Source organism: Aquarana catesbeiana, linkage group LG05 (assembly GCF_042186555.1).
Source record: "Aquarana catesbeiana isolate 2022-GZ linkage group LG05, ASM4218655v1, whole genome shotgun sequence".
In the NCBI taxonomy this organism is placed as follows: Eukaryota; Metazoa; Chordata; class Amphibia; order Anura; family Ranidae; genus Aquarana; species Aquarana catesbeiana.
Window position 1 is genome coordinate 573,023,990 of NC_133328.1, and position 22,206 is coordinate 573,046,195.

Consider the following 22,206-nt stretch of genomic DNA (forward strand, 5'->3'; position numbering starts at 1 on the left):
AGGATTATTTCAAAGAATGATAGGGTCAGTGCATTCTGCTATGTAGTAAAATAGAACGGCACATTGAATGACAGACGGGAACACAAAGTGCAGTCTTGCAATAAATATGTTGTCACATTCACACCTAGCTCATCACAGAGCGTCTGTGTTATGGAACTCTCTGATTGACAGTGCAAAACACACTACATCATTCTTATGGAACAATAAGGCAGGAGAGGGAACACTGCGGCGTTTAATAGACAAGAGCTTCAAAAGCTTAAATTGAAGAAAGGCCAGTGTCATGTCTGAGAAAGTACATCTAGGTGATTGAGCAGCTTTTTATCGAAATGTGACACGTTTATGTTCTTTAGATATACTTTGTCTAGTCTTTTATGGGACTAAATCTGAGTTTGTCTCTGAAATTCAAAGAAGATCTTCAGTTTGGACAAAGTAACTAGTTTACTAGTAACTAGTAAACTTTTTAATGTTACATTATTTGTACTTTTAAATTCTTGTTAACATGGGCTTCAAAACTAAGGTTGAACAACAACTACGGCCAAACAGCTACGGATATAGTTAAGGTGATATACTATATGTACCATTTCAGTGCAGTGGAATTAACACCCTTACAGGATGTCTCCTCGATGCACTGTTTAATTGGGCAACTATGTGGCAAATAAGGTTTAATGTTGATAAATGTAGTTATGCTCTCGGGGGCTAAGAATATGCATGTATCATACATACTAGAGGAAGTACAACTGGGGAAATCAATGGTGGAGAAGGATCTGGGGGTTTTGATAGATCATAAACTTATTAATAGAATGCAATGCCAAGCTGCGATTTCCAAAAGGAGGAAAGTCCTTTCTTGTATTAAGAGAGATGTGGACTCCAGAGAGAGAGATATCAATTTTCCCCTGTACAAATCATTAGTAAGATCTCATCTGGAATATGCAGTTCAGTTTTGGGCACCAGTTCATAAAAAGGATATCGGGGAACTGGAGAAATGACAGGGAAGGGCAACCAAACTGATAAGAGGCATGGAGGAGCTCAGCTATGATGGAAAGATTAGAGGAACTGAATTTATTCTCTCTTGAGAAGAGGAAATTAAAGGGGATATGGTCAACATGTATAAATACATAAGGGGTCCATATAGTAAACTTGGTGTTGAGTTATTCACTTTAAGGTCATCACAGAGGACAAGGGGGCACTTCTTATGTCTGGAGGAAAAGAGATTTCATCTCCAAATACAGAAAGGTTTCTTTACAGTAAGAGCTGTGAAAATGTGGAAAAGACTCCCTCAAGAGGTGGTTCTGGTCACCTTAAAAAGGCCCGGATTCTTTCCTAAATGTACATAATATAACTGGGTACTAACATTTATAGGTAAAGTTGATCCAGAGAATATACGATTGCCTTTCATGGGAACAGGAAGACATTTTTCCCCTGCTGTATCAAATTGGATCATGCTTTGTTGGGGATTTTTTCATCTTCCTTTGGATCAACTGTGGGTATAGGATTGTATATATGGGATTGTATGACTTTTTTTTTTTTTTTTATTGGTTGTGTCTTTTTCAACCTAACTATGTAACTATGTCAATTGTTTTGAGTGCGAAAAATATTTATAATTCCGTTTGCAGCATTTAGAATCACCTCCCTGCTTAATGAGTAGTTGTACCAAGTACAACTAAAGGCTCCTGTATGACAGTCTAGACAAGTGCCAAACCCAGATATTATGTGATGCACAAGCCTCATAAAGTAAACAGAAAACTCAATTTATCTCCCCTGACAAAGCCAAATCCTCATTAATTTTTGTCTCACATGGTTCCCCTCCCAGACACCGCAGCTCACAGTAGGAGATTTTCAGCTATAGTACTGCAGTACTGCCAATGCAGGAAGTAGTGGGCAGAACTGGGTGTAGCTAGAAGCTGATTGACAAGATACAGGCTTATGAATCAGCAGTGACAATGCTAAGTTATGCACTGCAATCATTTTTATCCCACTATAGTGCAAGCAGGTGCAGTCTATATTATAGAAGCAACTCTACTGAGGAGCAGTGCAGCATTGTTTCCACACCATCACAGAAAGCTGCATTAGGTAAACTTCACTGGAAGGCTCAACAGATATTTGTGGAACTTTGCATGGGAACTAAGGGAAAATGGTAAATGCAGATGCAGTTACAGTGGGGCAAAAAAGTATTTAGTCTTTCAGTATGTACATGAAAGAATGAATGGGGCCATGTATCGTGAGAGTTTGAGTGCAAACCTCCTCCCATCAGCAAGGGCATTGAAGATGAAACGTGGCTGGGTCTTTCAGCATGACAATGATCCCAAACACACCGCCCAGGCAACTAAGGAGTGGCTTCGTAAGAAGCATTTCAAGGTCCTGGAGTGGCCTAGCCAGTCTCCAGATCTCAACCCCATAGAAAACCCTTGGAGGAAGTTGAAAGTCCGTGTTGCCCAGCAAAAGCCCCAAAACATCACTGCTCTAGAGGAGATCTGCATGGAGGAATGGGCCAACATACCAGCAACAGTGTGTGACAACCTTGTGAAGACTTACAGAAAACGTTTGTCCTCTGTCATTGCCAACAAAGGATATATAACAAAGTATTGAGATGAACTTTTGATATTGACAAAATTCTTATTTTCCACCATAATTTGCAAATAAATTATTTAAAAAATCAGACAATGTGATTGTCTGGATTTGTTTCTACATTTTGTCTCTCATAGTTGAGGTATACCTATGATGACAATTACAGGCCTCTCTCATCTTTTTAAGTGGGAGAACAATTGGTGGCTGACTAAATACTTTTTTGCCCCACTGTATAATTATGTGCTACGGCAGATATTTGTTTTTTAAAGGAAAGCCATGGTTCAGCTTTAGGCAGCTACCCTTCTAGCTCCTATAACTGACAACATGTTGGGCTGACTGTACTGTGAAGTTACATGTTGAATGCAACTAACTTAATTAATAACTAATAGCTGGATGGTTTACAATACATAGCCTTCCCTTTTCTGAGTCTCACTTTTATTGTGCAGAGCATTCCTGGAGTTCAATACCAAGAAAGATTCCACAAAGTTATACTACAAGTTCTCAAGTACTACAAGTATATGTATGCGTTTTATTGAATACAGAAATGGATCAGAGGATGTTTTTAAATATATTGTCCAAGAGTTCAGCTTTAAAAACTAGGTCTTAGCTGCTATTAAAAATTGCAGTTAGCAAAATGACAGTGTCCTTTGCTGGACTGAATGACACTACTTGCAATACCTAGTTGTGTCCACAGGTCACACAGGAAGTCTGTCATTAACCACTTGCCCTAGCGGAAGATTTACCCCCCTTCATGACCTAGCCAATTTTTGCAATACGGCACTGTGTTATTTTAACTGACAATTGCACGGTCATGCGATGCTGTACCCAAATAAAATGTATGCCCTTTTTTCCCCACAAATAGAGCTTTCTTTTGGTGATATTTAATCACCTCTGCGGTTTTTATTTTATATATAAAATAAACAAAAATAGAATGTCAATTTTGAAAAAAAAACAATATTTCTTACTTTCTGCTATAAAACATATCCAATAAAAAAAATGGAAAAAAATCAAATTTCTTCATCAGTCTAGGGTTTTTGGTTAAAAAAAAATCCCAATAAGCGTATATTGATTGGTTTGCGCAAAAGTTATAGCGTCTACAAACTATAGGATAGATTTATGGAATTTTTATTTTATTGATTTTAACTGGCGGCGATCAGCGACTTATAGTGGGATTGCGGTGGACAAATCTGACACTAAGTGACACTTTTTGGAGACCGGTGACACTAATACAGTGATCAGTGTTAAAAATATGCACTGTCACTTGACACTGGCAGGGAAGGGGTTAACATTAGGGGCGACCAAAGGGTTAAATGTGTGGCTAGGGAGTGCTTGCTAACTGTGTGGGGGAGGTGCTTTTACTAAGGAAAGGTAGATATCCGTGTTCCTGCTTTGCATAGGCAGACTGTCGTTCTGCCTGTGTGCCGAAGGATCGACGGGTCCCGGCGGACATCGCGTCCGCCAGACCTGCTGATTGGCTCCCGCTGTGTCCAAGCACAATGGGAGCTGGTCGTTGCAGTATACGGTCGGCAAGTGGTTAAATGTTTTTTGGAACTGGGTTGAAATAGTGTTTTTTTTTGCTAAATGACGCATTGGTGTTGATTTACTAAAGGCAAATAGACTGTGCACTTTGCAAATGCAGTTTCACTCTGAGAGGGAATTTACTCCAGAGCTTAGTAAATGAAATGAAGCTTCACATTCCAAAGAAGCTCTGAAGCAAATGCCCTTGCAGAATGTAACTGCAGTATTTGCCTTTAATAAATCCATCCCATTTGATATCCATAAAATTAAGAAGTCTGTTTTTTTCTCCTTTAAAGTGAAGTTCCGCCAAAGTCAGCAGCTACAAATACTGCAGCTGCTGACTTTTAAAATATGGACACTTACCTGTCCAGGGTGCCCACGATGTCCTCACCCGATCTGGCTCTCGGGTGACGGCGCCGCCATCTTCGGTAAGGGAATCAGGAAATGAAGCCTTGCGACTTCACAGCCTGGTTCCCTCCTGCGCTGCGCATCCTCACTGGTCCCTCCTGTCTTCTAGGACCTGTGTGTCTCCCAGAAGACAGCGGGGGGGGGGGGGGCGGAGGAGGGGCCGGAACCTAAAATGAGCAGTTTCTGTTGTGGACACAATGTCCTTATGTACAGATCAGGTAAGTCCCTAATAAGGACCCTTTCATACCAGGTGCACTGGGACTGCTGTAGGCACCCTTGCCCAGCACAGTCCCACCATAAGACAAGGCAAAATGCCTTGTTCCCTATGAGGCCAGTTTATACCACTATGCTGTGGTGGTTTGTGTGTAAAAATGTACAGCATGCAATACTTTTTATTAGGGCAACATGATGCAATGTAATACACCCTATATCTCTATGGTGTGACTAGTAGAGCTTAGTGGAATGTCACTTGTGGCATTTCAATAAAGTTCTCACAACAAAAAGTAAACAGTGTGATGCGCTGGGATTGGCTTATTATTATTGGCTCACCATGCGTTCAGCCTAGTTTCTGTTGTGAAAGAGCCCTTAGGTCTTGTTCACACCTATATATTTTAGGTATGGTGCTAAAAAAAAAAATATAAAAAATATAAATAAATAATATTTCTTGGGGACCACCAGGTCTCCAGAACTAGTGTCCCCATTGGAAAATGTCACCTCTATTACTTTTCTGGGGACAACCCAAAATTTGGGATTGTCTTATACGTTCCCTTTTATTGATAATGGTAAACAGGACAAATAGAGAGGGTGAATCTCCTTAACGAGGGCGCAGACAGCAATAACAATTGACAAGCGTTGTAATCCCTCTCCACTCTATCCAAACCTAAAAAAAGTTATACTTTAAGTCTTATTAACCAGCAGTCTTCCACCACTTAAAGTAAAGGTGTTTAACTAACTCATGTTCTTTTGATCATGCTACATTCGTTCATTGGTCTGCCTACGGCATTTTTTCTCAGAGAATAGGTGCAGGTACTCCCTTCTTCCAAGTCACCCCTTGTCTCTGCCTCCTACCCACCTCTGAGCACCATCCCTTGGAATCACATGGTCCTAAGTAATTTGTATAGAATGTGTTAATGATAACAATAAAATAGATCCCCTGCAGCCAGCAACAACAGACCCCCCCCCCCCCCCCAGCAGCAATAGCCCCCTCCAGCAACAATAGATTCCTCAGCAGCCAGCATCAATAGACCCCTCCCTCTACAGTAGATCCCTCCCAGCAACAATTGACCCTCCCAGAAACAATAGATCCCCCACTGGCAACAATAGACATCCCTGCAACAAGAGATTCCCCCAGCAGCCAGCAACAGTAGACATCCCAGCACCCCTTGCCATTATATACATTCAATGCTGGAGGTGCTGGAACTGCGTTCCCCCATGTCCCCACTGAAGAAAAGCCCTGGGTCTACCACATTGTATGGCATTAAGATGGTTCAACCTCTAAAAGCTACTTTATAGAAAACTATGATGTTCTAAAGGTGCATACAGGCATTAGAGAACATTTACTTGATCCAGTCTTTTACATTAAGAGCGCTTTCACACTGACAGTGCGGCCGCGTTAGCGTTAAGGCGCCGCTAATTTAGCAGCACTTTACCATCGTTTTAGAGGCGCTTTTCGGCCACTAGCGGGGTGCTTTTAACCCCCGCCAGTAGCTGAAGAAAGGGATTAAAAGTGCTATTGCCGAGGCGCTTTGGTGGCGCTGCCTATTGATTACAATGAGCAGGGGCGCTTTAGGAGCGGTGTATACACCACTCCTAAAGCGCCCCAAAGATGCTGCATGCAGGACTTTTTTTAATGTCCTGCCAGCGCAGCGCCCCAGTGTGAAGGTACTCAGACTTTCACACTAGGACTGCAGATGAGGAGCTTTACAGATGCTATTTTTAGCGCTAAAGTGTCTAAAAAACACCTCCAGTGTGAAAGGAGTCTTAGGTCAGGGAATGTTTGTATGTGTGCTGTGTGTAGGCCCTGGCTAATGCAGGGTTTGAGCAATTAGCTCAGGGCAAAGTTTATCATTTGTGATGGATTTAGGACAGTGGTGCTTAGTTTTTTTTAAAAGCAGGGATCTATTATTCTTATTTCTTCTGGTACACCACTAGTGTCTCTGTTCTGAGTGAACCCCATTTACAACCACACTCTGGTATCTATCCTTTAGCCAACTGCATATCCACTGAACCACCCAAGGGTTAAGTCCTAGATTGTACAACATTTCTATTAGATCATTATGTGGAACTGTACCAAATGCCTTGCTGAAATCAAGATGTGCTATGCCCACAGCACCACCCTAGTCCGAAATATTGGTCATATAGTGAAAAGATTCAATAAGATTAGTCTAACATGATCTGCCCTAAATAAAGTAATGCTGCTTTGGGTCCAGCAAGTTGTGTATTTTTAAGTGATCAATGAGCCTTCTTTTCAGGAGTGATTCTATTAACCACTTAAGCCCCGGACCATTTGGCTGGCCAAAGACCAGAGCACTTTTTGCGATTCGGCACTGCGTCGCTTTAACTGACAATTGCGCGTCATGCGACGTGGCTCCCAAACAAAATTGACGTCCTTTTTTTCCCCACAAATAAAGCTTTCTTTTGGTGGTATTTGATCACCTCTGCAGTTTTTATTTTTTGCACTATAAACAAAAAAATTGTGACAATTTTGAAAAAAAAAACCTCATTATTTTTTGCTTTTTGCTATAATAAATATCCCCCAAAAATATATAAAAAAACATTTTTTTTCCTCAGTTTAGGCCGATACGTATTCTTCTACATATTTTTGGTAAAAAAAAAAAAAAAATCGCAATAAGCGTTTATTAATTGGTTTGCGCAAAAGTTATAGCGTCTATAAAATAGGGGATAGTTTTATGGCATTTTTGTTAATAATTTTTTTTTTTACTAGTGATTTACAGTGATTTTTATCATGACTGCGACATTATGGCAGCAGATTTCTGGCGCTATTTTGGGATCGTTCACATTTATACAGTGATCAGTGCGATTAAAAATGCATTGATTACTGTGTAAATGTGACTGGCAGTAAAGGGGTTAACCACTAGGTGGTGCTGTAGGGGTAAAGTATGTCCTAGGGAGTGATTCTAACTGTGGGGAGAGGGGCTGTGTGGGACACATCCCTGATCACCACTCCCGATTACAGGGAGCTGTGATCAGTGTCTGTGTCACTAGGCAGAACGGGGAAATGCTTGTTTACATTAGCATTTCCCCGGTCTTCCTCACAGTGAGATGATTGCGGGTATCCCGCGGACATCGAGACCGATCACGCTCACGGAGCTCCCGGCGGGCGCACCCGCAAGCTGCTTCTTAAAGGGCACAGTACAGGTACATTAATCTGCCTGTATGTGCCCTTCTGCCGCAGTATATCTGCGTAAGGCGTTCGGGAAGCGGTTAAATTGACTACAACTGATCTTAAACTCACCGGCCTGTAATTGCCAGCTTCTACCTTGCTGCCCTTCTTGTGAATAGGTACAATATTAGCTGTCCGCTAGTCATGAGGAACGTTTCCTGTTAGAAGAGATTAATGAAAAAGACCCTTTAATGGTGCAACAACTATACCTCAAAATTCTCTTAGAACTCTGGGATGAATGTTATCCAGGGCCCATTGCTTTAAGCGAGCCAGTTCCTCTGCTACCTCTGTCTCCAGAAATCCTAAAAATTAACCATCATTACTAAAACCAATATGATTCCCCAACTTGTTATTATTGTTTAGTACAATTTATTTCTCAGAAGACTGAACTGAAATCGTTGTTTAAATGGTGTGCTACATCCAGATCTCCCTCAACATACAGTGCCTTGAAAACGTATTCATACCCCTTGAAATTTTCCACATTTTGCCATGTTACCAACAAAAAACGTAAATGTACTTTATTGGGATTTTATGTGATTGACCAACACAAAGTGGCACATAATTGTGAAGTGGAGGGAAAATGATAAATGGTTGTCAACATTTTTTATAAATAAATCTGTGAAAAGTGTGGCGTGCATTTGTATTCAGCCCCCTTTACTTTGATATCCCTAACTAAAATCTAGTGTAACCAATTGCCTTTAGAAGTCACCTAATTAGTAACTAGAGTCCACCTGTGTATAATTTAATCTCAGTATAAATAAATCTGTTCCGTGAAGCCCTCAGAGGTTTTTTAGAGAACCTTAGAGAACAAACAGCATCATGAAGGCCAAGGAACACACCAGACAGGTCAGGGATAAAGTTGTGGAGAAGCTTTGAACATCTCACGGAGCACTGTTTAATCCTTCATTTGAAAAGAGTATGGCACAACTGCAAACCTACCAAGACATGGCCATCCACCTAAACTGAGAGGAGAGCAATTCATCAGAGAAGTAGCCAAGAGACCCATGGCAACTCTGGAGGAGCTGCAGAGATCCACAGCTCAGGTGGGAGAATCTGTCCACAGGACAACTATTAGCCATGCACTCCACAAATCTGGCCTTTATAAAAAGAGTGGCAAGAAGAAAGACATTGTTGAAAGAAAGCCATAAGAAGTCCTGTTTGCAGTTTGCGAGAAGCCATGTGGAGGACACAGCAAACATGTGAAAGAAGGTGCTCTGGTTAGATGAGACCAAAATTTAACTTTTTGGCCTAAAAGCAAAACACTATGTGTGGTGGAAAACTAACACTGCACATCACCCTAAACACACCATCCCCACCGTGAAACATGGTGGTGGCGGTAGCATCATGTTGTGTGAATGCTTTTCTTCAGCAGGGACAGGAAAGCTGGTCAGAGTTGATCGGAAGATGGAAGGAGCAAAATACAGGACAATCTTAGAAGAAAACCTGTTGGAGTCTGCAAAAGACTTGAGACTGGGGTGGAGGTTCACCTTATAGCAGGACAATGACCCTAAACATACAGCCAGAGCTATCATGAAATGATTTAGTTCAAAGTATATTCATGTGTTAGAATGGCCCAGTCAAAGTCCAAACCTAAATCCAATTGGGAATCTCTCCATCCAATCTGACAGAGCTTGAGCTATTTTGCAAAGAAGAATGGGCAAAAATTCTGGCATAAAAGTTTAATTTTCCTAAAGTGAGAAATATATTTTAAAAAGGATAACTCTAAATCTGTAAACAATTGATATAATAGATATAATTGTTACACAAGCTGTTTTATAATAAAAATGGCCTTTCTAGGTTACTTTGCAGCCAGCTAAAACTGATGAAAGCTGGCAACAATTGTAATATGGCTTCCTGGTATGGGTGAATTGTGTTAAATGTTGGAGTACATCATTTTTCCAGTAATGTAATTTTCTGCTCATATGATTGGCATGCTGTTGTTCTCAGCAGTTCTTACCTTAATAAATCATTGGGGTTGATTACGTGATTAAAGCAGGAAGACCTTCTCAATCAGGAAATAGGAAGTGGCTGCAGGTAGTAGAAAGTAAATATAAAAAAAAAGGTTTTGGTGCTAACTTAATATATTACCCAAATCTAAATGAAATCCCCAGCTGCTACATTAAAATAGTTTCAAGCCCTCTTAATATAAGTTTGAAAATCCATAGATCTCATAGGACCCCTTTCACACTGTGGCCGCGTTAGTGATAAAGCGAGGCTTTAGCCCTGTTTAAGCAGCGCATTTTGACCGCTAGTGGGGCACTTTTAACCCCAAAGAAGGGGTTAAAAAACCCTGTGTTGCGGCACTTCGGAAGCGCTGCTCATTCATTCCAATGAGCAGGGTCATTTTAGGAGTGCTAAATACAACACTCCCAAACCTCCCACAAGATGCTGCTTGCAGGACTTTTCGGAACATCCCACAAGTGCACTGCCCCATTGTGAAAAGTCACACTTCAATAAATAGGAGGAGGTTTTCAGGTGCTTAGCAGGGGCTATTTGCAGCGCTTAAGCGCCTGAAAACCACCCCAGTGTGAAAGGGGTCTTTATATAGTGCTAAACATTATAAAGAAAAAAAGCTTACTCCCCACCACAATATGTTAGATTGTATACAAACAATAATTTCACTCACAGTACATATACAGCATGGTGTGTTGTAGGTGACTAATATTTTATGAATGTGAAAAACAGTCTTTTATTCCATGTACAATGATCCTTAGTTTGTTGTAACTCTCCACATTGAAAAGTCTAACCACATGTGTTCCCTCTACCTAAAGGTGAAAATGCACTCACCAAACCGTGTACCTTTCTGTTTAAGGAAAGGCAACTAACGCTTTGGAAATCCCCATGGCAATTAGCCTAGAACATTCAAAGAGCAGGGAGAACTCTAATGCCGTGTACACATGAGCGGAATGTCCATCAGAAAAAGTCAGTTGGGAGCTTTTCATCGTATTTTCTGACCGTGTGTATGACCCATCGGACTTTTTCCCGTCGAAAATTCAGACGGACTTAGATAGTGAACGTGTTCTAAATTTTTCCAACGGAACTAATTACTATCGGGAAACCCGATCGTCTGTATGCTGTTCTGACGTACCAAAAACGACGCATGCTCTGAAGCAAGTACGAGGCGGAATCTATTGGCTACTGGCTATTGCACTTCCTTTTTTAGTCCCGTCGTACGTATTGTACGTCACCACGTTCTGGACGGTCGCACTTTGGTGTGACCGTGTGTAGGCAAGACCGCTTGAGCGGAATTCCATCGGAGCTCTGTCGGAGAAACCTTCGGAGTTTATTCCGATGGCAAAACCGGTTGTGTGTACGCGGCATTACACAGGGCTGTGGCATATTGCACTAAGAGTGGAAGAGCTTTTGCAAGAATCTAATAGGAAATGCCAGATCTGTTGGCTATCCCTGCATGTATGCTTCATACATAATGTTCCCACAAATAGAGCTTTCTTTTGGTGGTATTTGATCACCTCTGGGATTTTTATATTTTTGTTTCTGTTACAAAAATTTGTAAATAAGTAAGTTTTCTCCTTCACTGATGGGCACTGATGGGTCTGCACTGACGGGCACTGATGAGGTGGCACTGATAGGCAGCACTGATAGGTGGCACTAATATGCAGCACTGATGGGTACACATAGGCGGCACTGATGGGCACTGAAAGGCAGCACTGATGGGCACTGAAAGGCGGCATGGATGGGCACTGATAGGTGGCATGGATGGGCACTGATAGGTGGCATGGATGGGCACTAATAGGTGGCACTGATGTACACTAATGGATGGTACTGATGGGCATCACTGATTGGCAGGCATCCATTATGGGCACTGGCATCCATTGTGGGCACTGATTGTTATCCCTGGTGGCCATGGGTGGCATACCTGGTGGTGACTAGTGGTGGGCATCCCTGGTGGTCCCGGTGGCGTCCCTGGTGGTCCAGTGTGAGCATCCTTGGGGGGCTGCGCTGATAATCAATCAACACAGATCCCCCCTGTCAGAGGAGCAGCCGATCGGCTCTCCTCTACTCACGTCTGACAGACACGAGTGAGGAAAAGCCGATCAACAGCTCTTCCTGTTTACACTGTGATCAGCCGTGATTGGACACGGCTGATCAAGTGGTAAAGAGTCTCCTTCAGAGACTCTTTACCTGGATCGGTGCTGCGGTGTGTCAGACTGACACACTGCAACAACGATCGCCGTGATGGGCACCCCCGGGTGCACGCAGTGGCTTGATATCCTGGTGACGTCATATGACGTCCGGTCTGGATATCGCAGCCACTTTGCCAATGTCATTTTGCTATATGGCAGGCGGCAAGTGGTTAAGAGTAAGCTGGTCAGAAAAAAAATATTTTTAAACTGGCATGCCCTTGGAGAAAATGTAAAGACTAAAGTGGCCATGTTTTGTGGAGAGCAAAACATCATCGTTAAAAGGCCATTTCCTCTGACGGCCAATGTTAAGGGGCTTTGCCTCATCGCCGATGTTAAATGGGGTATTTCCATTTGGCAGCCATTGTAGTGACAACCAATATAAAGGGAGTTTTCAAATGACCCATCATGATCCATAAATATTTGTTGTGCAACCCTGCCCAGCACTGCACAGCCTTTCCAAGAAAAACCTCCTCTTCTAGTGTGCATCCATGCCGCAGCCTCATTTATTCTACTGGAGGCTACCATAAGTTTGGCTTACTAGGAATTAATCAGATTTCACTTTAAGGAGATCCAGACAGGGATATTATTTTTAATGGAAAAGCAGTGTAGCACCTTGCAGAACCTCAAAGCTAGGATTGGTGGATCAAGGACAAAGGTACAGTGAGGGGAAAAAAAGTATTTGATCCCCTGCTGGTTTTGTATGTTTGCCCACTGACAAAGAAACAATCAGTCTATAATTTTAATGGTAGGTTTATTTTAACTGTGAAACACATTTAAAAAAAAGTTATAAATTGATTTGCATTTTAATTTGGTAACACACTACACCACGAAGGACTGAAATCCTGCAGCACCTGCAAGGCCCCCCTGCTCAAGAAAGCACATGTACAGGCCTGTCTAAAGTTTGCTATTGAACATCTGAATGATTCAGAGGAGAACTGGGTGAAAGTGTTGTGGTCGGATGAGACCAAAATTCGAGCTCTTTGGCATCAACTCGCTGTGTTTGGAGGAGGAGTAGGAATGCTGCCTATGACTCCAAGAACACCATCCCCATCATTAAAAATGGAGGTGGAAACATTATGCTTTGGGGGTGTTTTTCTGCTAAGGGGACAAGACAACTTCACCGCATCAAAGGGACGATGGACAGGGCCATGTACCGTCAAATCTTGGGTGAGAACCTCCTTCCCTCAGCCAGGGCATTGAAAATGGGTCGTGGATGGGTATTCCAGCATGACAATGACCCAAAATACACGGCCAAGGCAACAAAGGAGTGGCTTAAGACGAAGCACATTAAGGTCCTGGAGTGGCCTAGCCAGTCTCAAGACCTTAATCCTATAGAAAATATGTAGAGGGAGCTGAAGGTTAGAGGTATCAAATGTCAGCCTCAAAACCTTAATGACTTGGAGAGGATCTGCAAAGAGGAGCAGGACAAAATTCCCATTCATTAAAATGCAAATCAATTTATAACTTTTTTGAAATGCGTTTTTCTGGATCTTTTTGTTGTTCTGTCTCTCACTGTTAAAATAAACCTGCCATGAAAATTATAGACTGATCATTTCTTTTTTAGTGGGCAAACGTACAAAATCAGCAGGGGATCCAAATTGTATGTATTCCATAGTTTGTAGATGCTATAACTTTAACACAAATCAATCAATATACACTTATTGGATTTTTTTTTTTTTTTTTTTTAACCAAAGACATGTAGCAGAACACATTTTGGCCAAAATTTGTTATTTTGCACGTTTGTTTTTATTGCTTTTTTTAATTTTTTTTTTCAAAATGTCGGTCGTTTTTCGTTTTATATAATAAAAAGTAAAAACCCCAGAGGTGATCAAATATCACCAAAAGAAAGCTCTATTTGTGTGAAAAGAATGATAAAAATTATGTTTAGGTACAGCATTGCATGACCGTGCAATTTCCAGGTAATATAGCGCAGTGCTGCATAGCAAAAAATGGCCTGGTCATTAAGGGGGATAAAACCTTCTGGAGCTGAAGGTTAACCAATATTTTTAAAATCGTTAGCATTATCTTTACTTGACTAAGCCAGAATTCCTCTCTCTTTTAGAAGCACTACTATATTGTACTGTAAATCTCTGAATATTCCTGTCTGACGTTACAGTGTGTATTACAGACGTTTAGGAAACGTTGTTATAAAAAAGCTATATTAATTATCATATTATTGTAAATGGTTGATATTACTAATACAATATCTGATGGCAGTTAAATAGGTTAATTGCATAGTTAACTAAACCCTGTGGCAATTGCTTTCAGTCTGCTTCCACCTAGATTGTGGTCCTGCAAGCTGGAAAATCTTTGTGCAGGGTAAGACTGAGACTGTCATGGTCGTGAATCGGTGACAACACGCCACTGCGAGTTTGACAAGCCACTTGTCACATGTTGGTGAAAGTGGCCTGGGTCTGACACCCTGTTCATCACAATATGCATTTGTGATGCATTCAGCAAACACTTGATTAGCTTCCCTGTCAGCAGCTGGGTATGTTAAACTGGATCTTGCACTTCAGGCACATATTCAATGAGGTCCCCCCTTCCTTTAGGTTGCATTCCCATCTGAGTGTTTTCAGCTCGTAAAATGCCCCAAAACCGCCCAACAAGCAAAATCCCATTCATTTAAATGGCCCCTGTTCACTTCTGAGCATTTTGTAGCCTGAAGGAAAAGCCTGAAGCTCAAAAATGTACATGAGCTTCTTTTTGGGCAGATTACAGGCGTTATCAAAATCACGGCAAAAACGCAGTAAAAATTGTGGTAAAAACGCACGGCTTTCTGCCTGAAAACAAAATGCTCAGGTGTGAATGCAGCCTTAACACTACTTTAAAATGCAAAAAAAAAAAAGGCAGGTGATTCTAAAAGCTGCAAACAGATTTAAAAATTTTTTTCTCACGCAAAACAATTGACATACAGTATAGTAGTCAGTACAGTATACAGAGGAGCCTGATTTCTGCGCCTGGGAATTACAGGTGTTGGGTCCCTGTTTGTGTACAGTGGTGGGCCTTTCTGTATAGTGGTGGGCCTATTTGTGTATAGTGGTGGGCCTTTGTGTACAGTGGTGGGCCTTTGTGTATAGTGGTGGGCCTTTGTGTACAGTGGTGGGCCTTTGTGTATAGTAGTGGGCCTTTGTGTACAGTGGTGGGCCTTTGTGTATAGTGGTGGGCCTTTGTGTGTAGTGGTGGGCCTGTTTGTGTACAGTGGTGGGCAGTAGCCTGTACAAATCAGTGATGGTCTGGCAAACACCATTGCCCCCTGAGGAAGATACGGAAATCCCTTGTATGGACACACGTTGCTGAGGGGACAGGACGGCACGTTAGGCAGGTGATCTGCCAGGAACGAACATCATACCATCCTGATACCGTTCCGGTATTCCCACATATTTTCGCTAGATGTAGAGTGGCGCACTGACGTGCCAGATTGATGTGCGTACCCTGTGTGGGGTTTTATTGTGATTTAATAAACTGTTCACACAATATTACACTATCCAGTCCTCCTTTTCTCCATTAATGTACCGAGGCATAGAGCTGACCAGTCCAGGATTAACAGCTATACTGCTGAACCCAGAAGTGGTTCAAAAGCGTGTATTGACTAAGCTTAAGGGCAAACTCACAGGCTCTGAGGTGAGCACTTCCTACCTAGAGGGGAGAACACTGCATCTTGTATTTGGTTCACCCACACAGCAATAGCTGAATTGCATGGACTTTGGAGCACTCTCATACTGGCATAATTGAATATTGCACAAAAGCACTTCTATTTGAGTTTTTATCAGTGGATCATTTATTATATATGATCCCGTGGACTTTTTTATAGTTTATATATTTTTTTTTTTCATTTAAAGAGTTTTTATTGAGTACACCAGGTAGAACAATGCAAGACCAATGCTGACAGTTTGTACATTGAGGGCAGATTGATACATAGTCCAAAGACAAAACATTGACATACTATATGAAGATGACAAGTCGGCTGGCTTCAAAAATAGCGCCAGCTCACCCACAGTAAACTTACAGTACTACAATGTACAATGAAAAGACAATATGCTCGTCCCTAGTCTGGTGCACACAAACAAATTTTCAAATATTATAAAGGAAATAACAGTTCGGGAATCCGAACAAAGGGAAGAAAGACATAGACATGATGAGAGACGATAAGATGAGACGGGTATAGAAGAGAGAGAGGAAGAGAGGATATGGAAGCAGTAAGGGGAGAGGAGGGGATGGGGAAAAGAAAAAAAAAAAAAAAAAAAAAGGGGGGGGGGAGTAACAAAGGTGGAGGCCTTTGGAGAGGGAAACATGTTCTGTCACTATAGCTCTACTGAGGGGGTCACATAGGTGTTGTAGTCCTGGGAAAATCGAAAATCGTGCCAGTAAAACCAGGTTTTGTTGAATTTTTCCTCCTTACGTTGTAGTGCAGCCGTCAATTGTTCCATCAGATTAATTTCGTTCACCACAGCTATCCATTGACCAATTGACGGGGGGTCTGAGCATTTCCATTTTTGCGGAATGCAGATTTTTGCGGCGTTTAGAAGGTGTATCAAGAGGGATTTCTTATAACGACGTCTCGAGATCGGGGTAAGGTGGAGCAGGCACTGAGCCGGGTCGTCTGCAAGTGCAATGTCCGTCAGTCTATGAACTATGCGTCTAATGGCTTCCCAAAAGGGACGAACTTGGGGGCATGTCCAGAAGATGTGCAGTAATGAACCGTCGGGATGCTGACATCGCCAGCAGGAGGAAGGGACTGAAGGATATATTTTGTGGAGAAGCTTGGGCACTCTATACCAACGGGTCATTATCTTAAACCCAACCTCCTGGAACCTGTTCGCCATTGAGGAGCGGTGTGCAAAGTATAAGATTCGTTCTCTCTCCTCCTCTGAGAAGGGTCGACTCAGATCATTCTCCCATTTCCGTATATAATGAGGAACAAAGCCGTCCTGGGGGTCGACTAGAAACCCATACATTAAGGACAGTAGATGGCGGAGGGGAGTAGGATCCAGGTAGAGCCTCTCAAAAGCAGACGAGGAATGACTATTGGATGGCACGAACTGTGAGGAGGTAAGGAAATGTCTGATCTGTGTTGCTCTCCATCTATCTAAAGGTGGCGATAACATTGCTTGTATTTCCTCGATGGTACACCAACGACCCTCGTGATGGAAGTCTTGAAACCTAAATCTGTTGATCATCAGAAATTCCCTAAACCTCCTCCCCGATAGACTACATGGGAACTCCTGAGCGCCAACCACCGGTGACAAAGGTGAGGGACTATGGGAAACCAACGTGACACAACCCGTTTTTATTGCCACCGACACGGTAGTTCCAATCAAAGGGTGGGATTTCAGGGGTACTGGCAAGGCAGAAGTCTGCCACAACAAAGTTGGGAGCGGGAGAGGTGTCAACGCCTGCTCCACCCCCACCCACTCCTTCTCTGAGGCATGTTTGGCCCAGTCCAGGGCTCTAGTTAAATGAACCGCCTGGTAGTATTTGAACGGGTCTGGAAACCCCAAACCGCCCTGGTCTTTTGGTAAGGACAAAATATGATGAGACAATCTTTTAACTTTATAGCCCCATAGAAAATTCAAAAATTCCCCTCTGACAGAGCGAAGGAAATGTTTTGGGATCGTTATTGGCAATGTTTGAAGGAGATATAATAATTTTGGCAGAACTGCCATCTTTAAAATACTATTCCTTCCGAACCAGGAAAATGTATTCTTGTGCCAGCGTTGGAGATCCAGACGTAGAGAGGTAAGCCAGGGGACGTAATTCTCTTGGAAGACTGCTGCTAGTGAGGGGGTAAGATAAACGCCCAGATATTTCATTTTATGGCGAGCCCATGAGAAGGGGAAATTCTGTTGAATTATATTGAGGGTCTCCTTGGGTAAATTAATGTTTAAAGCCTCAGATTTGTGCACATTAATTTTATAGTTAGAGAGAGCAGAATATATCTTGAGCGCCTGTAATAAATTGGGGATAGAGGTGATGGGACTTGTCACAAAAAATAATAAATCATCGGCGTAGGCCGCAACTTTATGCTGTGTGTTGCCGGTGCTGACGCCCTTTATATTTTGATCATTCCTAATGTGAGCTAGCAGGGGATCTAATACCAATATGAAAATTAGAGGTGACAGTGGGCATCCCTGTCTTGTCCCATTACTCAAGGGAAAGGGGGCTGAGATTGCTTCATTGGCTCGGACTGCTGCTGAGGGTTGGGAGTAAATTGCCTCTATCCATTGACACATATGGGGCCCTAGGCCAAGGTGTTTCAACGTGCGTTTCATAAAGAGCAAGTTGACCCGGTCGAAGGCTTTCTCCGCGTCAGCTGAAATCAGCAACATTGGAGTTTTCCTGGACCGGGTCAAGTGGATAAGGTTCAAGGCCCTAATCGTATCGTCCCTGGCTTCCCTGGTTGGGGCAAAGCCTACTTGGTCATAGTGGATTAATTTGGGGACAAAGGAGATCAGACGGTTGGCTAATATTTTTGTAAATATCTTGAGATCCGTATTCAATAAAGATATTGGGCGGTAGTTTGCACAGTCTGTCGCATCTCTACCCTCTTTAGGAATCAGAACTATGTGGGCAAATAAGGAGTCCCTTGGGAGTGGGGTCCCATCTAGGAGCGCATTGTAGGCCTGCACAAAACGCGGTACCAAAAGCGATGCAAACGTCTGGTAGTAAAGCAAGGGGAAACCATCGGGTCCCGGTGTCTTGCGCAGTTCCATACCTTTGATGGCTTTGAGCACTTCTTGTTCTGTAATATGGCCTTCCATTTCTTCCCTCTCCTGAGACGTCAATGTGGGAACACCTGAAGTGAGCAGGTATTCATCTATTAACGAGTTGTGAGTCTGTGATGTAGACTCTGTTACCGTAGGGGTCAGATTATAAAGTTTCTCGTAATAGCTGCGAAAGCAGTTGGCAATCTCTTGTGATTTAAAGATTTTTTGGCCCGACGGGGACGTCAGAGAGGGGATATAGGAACGTGCCTTGGTATCATGTAGAGCACGGGCTAGGGGTCTGCCAGGTTTACCACCGAATTCATAGAATTGTCTCCGTGAGTACATAAATTTGGTTTTTGCTTTAGCCATCAGGAGAGAATTCAGGGAGTCACGTAAATTTTGTAGATCTACGGCTACGTCACGGGCTAGAGATAGTTTATGTTGCTTTTCTAGGACCCCAATGCGCTCCAAGAGAGAGTCCACCTCCCTCCGACTGTCTTTCTTAACTTTAGCTCCCAATTTTATAAGTACTCCCCTGACTACACATTTGTGCGCCTCCCATAACAAGCAAGGCGAGGACACCGAAGCTGTATTGGTTGCAAAGTAAGCCTTAATCTCTTCCTCCACCATTTTTGCATATGGTGGTTTCTGGATCAAGCTCTCATTTAACCGCCAAGACCCTGGTTGATGTGGCCGCCCCTCTCCTAACATGAGTGTCAGTGAAATTGGTGCGTGATCTGAGAGTGATCTCACCCCTATACTGCTGGAAGACACTAAAGGAAGGGCCGAATGGTGTATTAGAAAGTAATCCAGTCTCGAGTAGGAGTTATGAGGGGACGAAAAAAAGGTATAGTCCCTAGTGTCGCTGTGTGTAATCCTCCACGCGTCCACCAAGTGAACAGCTGACAGGGCTTTCTTAATCCGACGCAGGGCCGCGTACGACAGATGCGAGGAACCCGTGGAAGTGTCCAGCAGAGGATCCAAGGCTACATTTAGGTCTCCTCCCAAAATCACCTGTCCCTCTGCAAAGTCAGTCAGTTTGTCTAGACAGTCTTCAATAAAACCCACCTGGCCTATATTGGGGGCGTAGATGTTGGCTAGGGTAACAACTTGCCCATAGATAGATCCCTTCACAAAGATGTAACGTCCCAGTTTGTCACTGAAGACAGCTGACATCGACCAAGCCACATTTTTAGAGATAAGGACACTTACCCCTCGAGATTTAGAGTCTGGGGAGCAGCTGTGGTAGACAAAAGGGTACCTGAAGTTCCCGAATCTTGGGGGTTTTGAAGCTTTAAAATGAGTCTCCTGGAGGAAGGCTACGTGGACACGATTTCTCCAAATCTCACCTAGCACCTGCGACCTCTTCTCTGGGATATTCAGCCCATGAGCATTCAGGGAGAACAAGTTAACTTTTGGCATTGTGATGAACGAAATGTTCCCTGAAAGAAAAGAAAAGAGAAAAAAAAAAAAAAAAAAGGGGGGGGGGGGAGGGGAAAGGAAGGGGAGGAGGGAGGAGAGAGAGATGAGAATGAAAAGGAGAAAGAGAGAGAAAGAGTAGAGGAAGGATAGAAAGATAAGTAAGTAAACCACCTGTTGGGAAAACTTCCTCAAGGGTGGTAGCACAAATTTACAACACTAAATGCACTTGTATCAGAAAGTTCTGTTAAACACGAAACTAATATATGGTCTCCACCTAGAAATTCGGGTGGAGAGCGGGCCTATGTGGGGGAAGTGTTGACCGTGGCGAACCCAACAGCACACACGGGCCACCCCGGGCCAATATGTAGTAACACTAAGTCACGGTGACCATAAAACATTGCAATCTGACTGGGGTCTGAAGCTGACCACTGAACTACTCCCTGTCGACATAAATGTGAGGAATATAAAAGAAACTGAGTACTCCGTTATTTGGGGACTGGCAGGATCTCTGGGACCCAGACGCCAACCGATTGAAAGGGAAAGAGTCCACGGTTGTCATATATGATGCAGGGAGCAGTGCAATGGCCGCTGTAGCTGGATAACCTGAAGAAAAACGGAACAAACAAAGCAAAAAAAAAAAAAAAAAAAAAAAAAAAAAAAAAAAGGAAAAACAAAAACAAAACCCCCCATACATCAGAAAACAGCTTAATGAATTTGTGACTTTAACGAGTTATGGAATGATCCCAAAACTTCCCTAATCAAGACACATAACCAGGAGGACTAGGGTAAAAGGGACCAGTCCTTATGAGCATCCCTCTGACAGAGGAGCCCGGAAGACAATGAGTTGGAAACAGAAAACAAAGCTACCCCATGTTAACTAAATGACATATAGGACCTGCCCATCCCTCCACTTAGACATATGACGCTGGTTCTTTGTGTAACTTGGCCTGTAAGGTTAAATTTAGCTAGGATGTAGCCAGCGGAATCAAAGAATCATGTCCGAGGGATTCAGGCTGTAAATAAGACCGTGCAAGGTCATCCTGGAAAGATCACGGGGCACCAGATAATTGTCACAGTTCCGGGTCCGATGGATGGATGTGAGCCTGACCAGAGACCGCACCACTGGAACGAGATCTTCTGCGCCTTTGGGGTAGGGGGTTGGATATCTGTGGAGCCGGGTCCTCTAGCAGGGCATCCAACCAATTGGGTACGGGGATTGGGTCAGAACCCAAGAACAAAAAGAGCTCAGGGAGTTGGTCCGGTGACTTCAAGATGAATTGGCGATTTTCCTTCTTCACTTGCACATGAAATGGGAAGCCCCAGGTATATGTAGCTCCAGATTCACGTATAGCAGCTAGGAGGGGTCTAACTGCCCTGCGCATCCCTAGGGTAGCACGGGACAGATCTGGCAGGAGTTGAATAGAAGCGCCGTCAAAGTCAATAGGACCCCTGTGCCAAGCCTTCCGAAGGATCAGATCTTTCACTTTATAGTAATGGACGCGACACAAAACATCCCTTGGGCGTCCGCTAGCAGGTGTCACGCCAGGAGACACTCTGTGTACTCTGTCCAACTCAATTTCTGTGGACGGAGCTCTATCGAGATAGGAGTTAAAAATGGACGTAATAGTTACCGCAAGGTCCTCAGGAGCCGTAGCTTCCGGCAAGCCCCGAATCCTAATGTTATTCCTCCTGCTCCTATTCTTGATGTCCTCTGACCTCAGACGAACTTGGAGGAGTTGGGATCTATGGTGGGACACTATGGATTCCAAAGCCGTAATGCGGGACTCCTGTGTAGCTTGATCAGAGGCAATAGTAGTGACCCTGTTATCAGTGTGGGTAACTTGAGCCCGAAGATCCTCCACTTCTCTCTTGAGGGAGGATTCAATACGTTGAGCCCAGCCATCCAGCTCCTGTCTGGTAGGGAGAGTGGCTAAGCTGTGTTGGATCTGCTTCAGGGCTTCTAAAGGGAGTAAATCTACAGCATCGTGCCTGTCATCAGCGGCGGCATGTGAGGGAGACAGACTTAGGTTTGGTGAGG

The 22,206-nt window shown here is 43.2% G+C and overlaps 1 protein-coding gene across 6 annotated transcripts in view; it reads left to right on the forward strand.

The window, feature by feature from the left end:
• Nucleotides 1-22,206, forward strand: part of CPQ (carboxypeptidase Q) — a 713,444-nt gene that overhangs the window by 645,130 nt on the left and 46,108 nt on the right. The window lies entirely within an intron of this gene.